Raw genomic sequence first — 7,619 nt, forward strand, 5'->3', positions numbered from 1 at the left:
GCTGAGTTTGCTCGTTTCATCCCCGACACAATGCCTGAGCTGCGCACCCAAGTTGCTCGCACGCTGTCTATGTTTGGCAGCACATACGTGTGTGAACTACTGTTTTCGTTGATGAAACTAAACAAAATATCACATAGCATCTTGGGCATGTGCATCTTATTGATGAACACCTGAACTCAATCCTGAGGATTTCCTCAGCTCAGAGCCTGACCCCAAACATTAATGAACTTGTACTCAAGATGAGACACCAAGTATCGGGCTCAGCCTCAGACAAGTGAGCAGAAAGGACTTGGACTTGATATTTCTTTGAAGGGAAATTTTTTTTTTTCTCCAGTTGAATGGACCCAGGGAAATGTTGCCTAAGAAATTAATGCAACTGTTTTGCACTTTTGCACGTTTGCACTAACTTTTCAAATTTTATTATAAAAGACAGTCATTGGTGAGGATCAGAGCAGCAAACTGATTTGTTTTTTAATGCATGCTGTTTCATTTTTGCATTTATCTTGCCATTGAGCTTTGAATGAAAATTACATTTTGCTGTTTACCTGTTAAAAAAAAGAAGAGAAAAAAAACGTTTTCAATTTATTACTGAAAGAGCCTTGAGAAAATATTGCAACTGATTTTATTTATGTTTTACTTAATTTAATTTAATGATTAATGTTAAGTGCAATATAGGCTGTGTTATTGGTATTGGTTCAATATGTGCAATAATTGTGAGTTTTAATAAACATTGAACCAGCCCAGCCCTCCACTTGTAACCATTTTTTATTTTGGCCCCCTGTGTATTTGAATTTGACATGACTGACGTAGACTATAGTGAGAACTATTCTTGTAAATATAGCAGAGAGATTAAAGAAACTCACTTTGGAGGTGGCAACCAGCAGGTAACCCTCCATACTGGACTGGTGTCATCTATCACAGTGGGGGCAGGGTGGAGTCATTTGCATCGCTTTCAGCCTGTCTTCAACACGACGCCACAGCCACATGGGCTCACCTTTACCCATGACCATGAGGCTTTGCGGCTGCTGCACCTAAACTTTGGAACAGCCTCCCCCTCCTCTCCGCTCAGACCCTGGAGATTTTTAAATCCCTCCTTAAAACACACCTGGCTCAAAACAAAGGGTGGCCGTGCTTTTTACGTTTAAAAACCCACTTATATAGGATGGCATTTTTATACGTTGTTTTCTCTTTTTACTTCTGATATTTGCATTGATTTTATCATTCGTTCATTTTATCATTTGTTTTATTGCTTGTGTGAAATGCTTGTTTACTTTTTTATGAATTACGCTGGCTGTTTATTTGCTGTGTTATGCAATATTCTACCAAATGTACTTTGTGACTGCTGTCTTAATAAGTGCTATACAAATAAATAAAAGTAAAGTAAAGTACGGGATGTCTCTTTCTGGCACCATCATGAGGGACTGCGTTCCATATTGCTTTTGCAATTTGGGGTTTGTTCACTGGGAGAAACACTGTTTTTGAGCAGAGCGCAGGTGGATACCCACAGAGTTCATACTTGGAAGTCTTCAGATAATTTGTTCAGTTTGACTGTGGATTTGTAATCCATGGTGACTGCATGTGCTTTCCTCTTGAAGGTATATTCTGTCACCTTTTTCCCTACCATGTCCTTTAAATGAAGGCTGTTCATAATCGTGGTGTAATCTTTCCAAAGTTAGAACTTACGTGGAGTTTTTCGAAATGTAGAAAGTCCTCCACATTCTCTTTGCAGACCGAAGCTATAAACGCCTCTCGCTTCGACATTGTTATCAAATGCCGTGAGATAGATAGCTATGTTGTGAGATTTAAGACCCTTCTACCAACCTCTTTTGAATCTTCCACATTCACCGTATTATGGGCTGTCACACCAGTGATTAGGTGTTGAAGGTGTTCATACCCGGCAACAGATTTTGTGACTCCAACAATCAAGTATCATCAAGTATTTTGATGTCTGCCTTTGTCTGTTTATTTAGTGTCTGCGTTGTCTCTTTCCTGTGTTGATGCAGAACGGTCCTTGTGCTGTTCACTAGTTTCATAGTTTACCCCTGTCACTTCTTTCATTGCATTGTTGATTTCAGATGTTGCAGGGTTGGAAAGAACCCACATCCACTAGAACCAAACGTTGTGTTTCATACTTCGCATGAGGGCTTGTTCTATTACAAGGTCGGGGGATAGTCCAGCCTAGTATTAATTATTAATTATCAAGGTGCTGATCCCAATTTCCAGTTTTCTCAATCATCTCCATGTACTGTGGCCAGAGTGCTGCTGTCCGGTCATCTACCAAGGTTGTCTTCTCTGCCTCCAAGCGCTGAGCTATGATCTGGAGTAATTCACTTGCATTTGTCCCGGTTATGGTGGCAGCCATAACACTGTCATACAGATCTGAGGCTTCTGCTAGTTCCTCTGGTACTTTGGCATGGTCTGTGGATTCTCCATCTGGCTGATCAGAAACTGGTTAATCTGGAGCTGTTTTACTTGTGTGTCCTCGCTGTCATCAGCAACGGCACCATCTTCAGTCAACTCTGACACATCCTCTGAGTCTACTCTACACCATCATTTTATAGCCTACATACTTTTTTAGATGAGATTTTAGATTAGATTCAGACAACGAAATGCAGTAAAAAGTGTGTCTGAAGAGGGATTTGAACCATCATCTTAAAATGATGATTTAATACTATGGCAGCGGTCAAAACCACTATGTCATCGTGACAATATGACTATATGTAGCCTGCTACTGATATCACCACAGTAGTAAATATTCATTCATTAAAATATGAACATTTAACAATAACTGGGGCTAGTATGACCTACGCATTTAATCGGTCAGCAATTTCTTGCCAAACCATTTCCCTCGCCTTGTTAATTGCGGCAGTATTGCACTATTTTACATCTTATTTTTCGTCTTCTGTGAACACTGATGACATAAGCCTGATCCTCGTTCGAGGAATCACCTGAGGCTTGAATCCCATTCACGAGTTGCCTGAACGCGGCTTTTATTTTAATCGCTGATATACTAATCAACGTACGTGGAATACCCCCCTGCATTGTTTACTAAGCTGTGTGTATGTACAAGTTTGTATGTTTATTGCCGACACACCGACAGTGAGTTACATGGCATAGCCAAATGTGTTAGTTTGTTAACTATGTAGTAGGTTACATTCCATAGCCAAACATGTTAGTTTGTTAACTATGTAATCACATTCCATAGCCAAACGTGTTAGTTTGTTCACTAGTGTACTGAGTTACATGCTAAGCTGTGTCAGTGTTTACTAGGCTAGCCACACAGGTGTTGGCTTGTTAGCTATCTAGCTTTGTTAGAAGCTTGTTTGTTTGTTTTTTGTTAGTGTGGTTTTGTTTGTTGTGTACGAACGTACACAAGTTATTGTGTGTGTGTCAGGGTTTTCGTTAGAAAAAATTGGTGTCGGTCAACGTGTCCGGGAAGATTTCAATTTACCGGACAAATGTGAGATATTCCGGTCATCATATTAAAATATAATATAGATGTTTGTCGCGGTGATTACTGTTGTGTAGCCTATATATGCCATTTAATGTCTATTTCTCATCCGATACGATTAGATGCGAGCTATATAATAAATATAATAATATAGGCTTTCATGATTCGCATGCGCGCTATGTCATATGTCCAGCGCTGAACGCGCGCCACACTGGGAACTGAACAGACTGCATCGATCAATGAACGGACTCCACATTACGTTAACTGAGCTCTGTTAAATTGTTTGGGATTAATGTGAGTTTTCTATTTTCTCTTTCCAGTTTTACCCTTTTTTATCAATAAAACAACGTCATTTCTATAACCAGGTCTCGCTGGTTGGGAAGGCATTTAGTTTAGCTGCCTGTCAAATCATACTTAATCGGACTCGGGAGTATGACAATGAGGAGAACATAACTGTTTATTGAGAAACAATTGATAGGCAGGCTGGGATACGTATATAAAGAAATACCACAATGTCTAGATTTATAACATTTTATTGAAAAGTGCAAGAGGTTACATGTAGGCTTCTGGCGTGACACATAGGCTAGCCTAATTTCCGTTCATATGCCTTTTATCAGATAAAATAAAATAGAATACAACTTTGAAAATAAATAGGCTGTTAGTGAGGTTATGGGAAAGGACTGTATAAGGTGAATAGTTCAATGAGAGTATGCTCCATTCGCCCCCGGGGCGTCGATCAGGACACACATGACAGGAGATTGACTTTGTGTTCAGGTTTCTTTAGTGGGTTCAGGCAGGGTACAGTTCAGGCATGGGTAGGATGATTGCAAACACTACAATGGGTGTATGTGTGGTTCTTGCAAAACCCGTCGTTGACTCATAATTACAGATTCATAAAAATGAAATAACAATTACAACAACATCTGACAACGGAGTTTCATAAAATAACAGTAGTGTTACTGTTGCCTTACTGTTGATGTCACACCGCTGGCTAACTGACTGGAGTTGTAACATGAGAAACTTGTGGTACTTTCAACTTCTTCTCCGATCTGAATCAATGCGGTCCTGAATGCACTGCGCACTTAAGGTGGCAGGTGATATTACGCACAGCTTAGCTCTTAAGGTGGAAATGATAACCAAATATAATAATCATGAACTTAGAATATTGGAACTTTTTTTTCCCAAAGATTTGTTGATGTTTATTTATTGTAATTGGCAGGAAGAAGTACTAAAAGCATTAGCACTGGCTTTGAGGTTGGAAGGGTTTGAGACTGGCAATCTCAAAAGTGTTTGGTCCCCCTGGTGGATGTGTGAGAGTATGGCACCGGTAGAGAGGAATACATTAAGGGCCAATCCCGATTCCTTTTTCTACCCCTATGGCTCATTTTCGAGTGTGACTCGATTGGAAGCCAAGGCCTTCGAACAGAGCCGCAAGCCATAGGGTATTTTCTTTGGACTTTGTGTCTCCGTCAACTGTGGCCAAGGTAGGTGCTGACACTGGACACCCATCCACCACCGTTCCATCAGCCCCTCTCTGATCCATCACCTTTGTTTCTGTGTTTCCTTCCCTAGTAGCATCCCCAGTAGAGGATAATTCGTTACGGTTCACATCCTTAACCTCAACCCCGGATTCAGTAGCCATGCCCTCATCTCTCTCTGAAGATCCCTCCTTGAGCAGGGGATCCAATCCAGGATTGAGAGGGGCGATGGTCTCTGATGAATCCAGTTTGAGTCCTGTTGGAAGGCCTGATGTGGACTCCCCTGTGTGTGGCAGTCTGTCCTGCGATCCTTGCTGAATGGTTGATGCCACTTTGTCCACTTCTATGCCATCTTGGGTATCTACGGCTGATGATCGCTCAAGCTTGGCATGTTCAGGCTGGGTGCTATCCCTTTTCTTGTCATTAGAGGGCAGGCTGCCCCTGTCTGCCTGGGCCCTGGTGGTCTTCCTTAGTGCATAGCCCTTCTTGATGTCAGCCAACAGGTGGTCTATGATGCAGCCCTCCTCCTGAACTGGGGGTGCTTTACGAATTATTTTTCCGTTCTCCCCCCTCGGTCTCTTGGCGTCATCCTCCTCTTGCTGTTTCTTCCTCTTCTCTGCCTTGATGGCGTGCTCTCTCCAGGTCTGGTTGTCCTTGATTGCTTTAAGGAAGAGTCCTCTGAAGGTCTTGATGGTGTTGAACAGCTCCTCTAGTGAGAGGCGGGACGTGTCCTCACACAGATACTCTGCTAGCTCTTCCTTCTTCTTTTCGATGGAGGCAAAGAGCTCCTGCAGCTCCTCACAGGCCTCCAGGTTCCCCTTCATAGCAGTGAGATACTGCTGCTTGATATCCTCCTGAGAAGAAGAGGACACTTTTTTCTCAGAACCCTTCAACCGTTTGACCAGTGAGCTCGACTCCGCCTGAATAGAATCCACATTTATTCCAGCAGCCTTTTCACAGATCTCTAGATCATCCGGAAGGTTCAGCAAGTCAGCATGGGTTTTCTCCGCCTCCTCCAGGATGTGATGGAGCAATGTGATACGGGACTTGTTGGCTTTGGTTTCTGTGAGCTTCAGCAAGGTGCTGATCTTGAAGCCATCTGCATTGCCTGTGTGACTCCCATAGTTGAGGAAGTTTCCAATGTCAAGTATGAGCTTGCAGAAACTTGGAAGGCGAGTGCTCTCCATCAAACTCTCACAGGCTGCGTCCAGCAGCTCAGCTTTGGGTTGCAGCATCTTTAACACAGAAGCGGTCTCCTCACAGAGAAGCATGCACTCTATCCTCATGGTGTAGCATGAAACTGATAGGAGCTCGAGGTAGAACCGATCCACACCGGCCAGCTTCTCTATCTCCCCTTGGTATGACTTGAGGTTCTCAATCTCATGTTTCTCCGGCAGTAACGTCTGCATCTGTTTCAGCACCTCGACGTCAAACTTGGAACGGTCCCCATTTTGGATCATAGCTACAAAGTCTTTATGTGAGCATCTGAACTGCTTCAAGAATATGTTCAAATTTAGATTTTTCTTGGCATCAATGAAGGATATCTCTTTGGGCTCTCGTTTGACCGTAGTGTTGGTACTTTTGGCCTTTGAGTCAGTCACTGGCAGACAGAAGAGCTCCTCAATGCTGGAGTAGTCAGGTTCCAGGGAATCAGACTGCACTGACGACCACATGGATTGGCTTTCAGACACCACTCTGGAGGGCAGCTTCTGCCAGTTGAGCTTCTTCATGCGCAGTGTGGGACAGCGGCTGGCCTTGGGGAGAGGAGCGTAGTAGGATGCCCCCAAGAACTGCACGTTCTGGGGCACAATAATACCTCCTCCAATACCTGGGGGAGGGGGTGGTGGGGGAGGGGGGCCCATACCAGGCAGGGGAGGGGGAGGTGGGGCCCATAACAGGCAGGGGAGGGGGAGGAGGTGGACCTCCCTGCCCCATCCCTGGTAGAGGTGGTGGAGGAGGAGGTGGCATCCCAGGTAAAGGAGGAGGTGGTGGGGGTGCACCAGGGGTGGCGCACCAAAAGTGTGCCAGAAGTGGTGCACCATAAGTGGTGCCTGGCAGGGGTGGGGGTGGGGGAGGAGGAGGGTTTGGGATAGCAGCAGGAAGTGGAGGGGGAGGAGGGGGAGTTACGGAAGCCATGTCTGATTGGTTGGTTGTGCTGCCGAGCAAGTCTGTCTGGATTGCCCTGTTGGTGGTCTTGGTCTTGGGACTGGCTGAGATCTGTTGTCTCATGGAAGAGAGCAGGCGCTCCATCAAACGTTCAGCGGAGTCCATTTGTGAGTCGTGGGCCAGCAGAGTGGCACGTTCAATATTGGAACCTTTCTAACATAGGATTTAAATGAACTTGCAATGCGCATACGCCTATGCCTTTTCTCAGATAGGGGATAGCCTTAAATAAAATAGCCTAGAGTAAAAACTCTGAAAATAAACAAGAAAATAACAATGGCTGCTCATATCATTCAGCTACTTATTACGTCGCTTTTTGAAAGCATTGAAGCGTGCAGCTGCGGACTTGAAATCAAAGGTGCAAAGTGTCTCTCCGCAACTTGCAATGCGCATTAGCCGTGTGACCTTGCCCTCCCCAAGGCGACTTCGGTGCGCAGTTTTAATTGGGTTCTGCAGAGAGAATCCTCTCTCTGCAGGCACACTGGAGACGGGAATCAAGCAGGCTATGTTGGCCAGTGTGGCCCACT

The 7,619-nt window shown here is 44.3% G+C and overlaps 1 pseudogene across 1 annotated transcript; it reads right to left on the reverse strand.

Annotated features, from left to right (window-relative positions):
• Positions 1-2,391: 2,391 nt before the first annotated feature.
• LOC308171183 (inverted formin-2-like) lies at positions 2,392-7,200 on the reverse strand (annotated as a pseudogene). The gene is made up of 2 exons: positions 5,329-7,200; positions 2,392-2,542 (listed from the first exon to the last, which is right to left on the reverse strand). The product of its transcript is annotated as an inverted formin-2-like (transcript).
• Positions 7,201-7,619: the final 419 nt, after the last annotated feature.

Source organism: Nansenia antarctica (assembly GCF_963989245.1).
Source record: "Nansenia antarctica genome assembly, chromosome: 15".
In the NCBI taxonomy this organism is placed as follows: Eukaryota; Metazoa; Chordata; class Actinopteri; order Argentiniformes; family Microstomatidae; genus Nansenia; species Nansenia antarctica.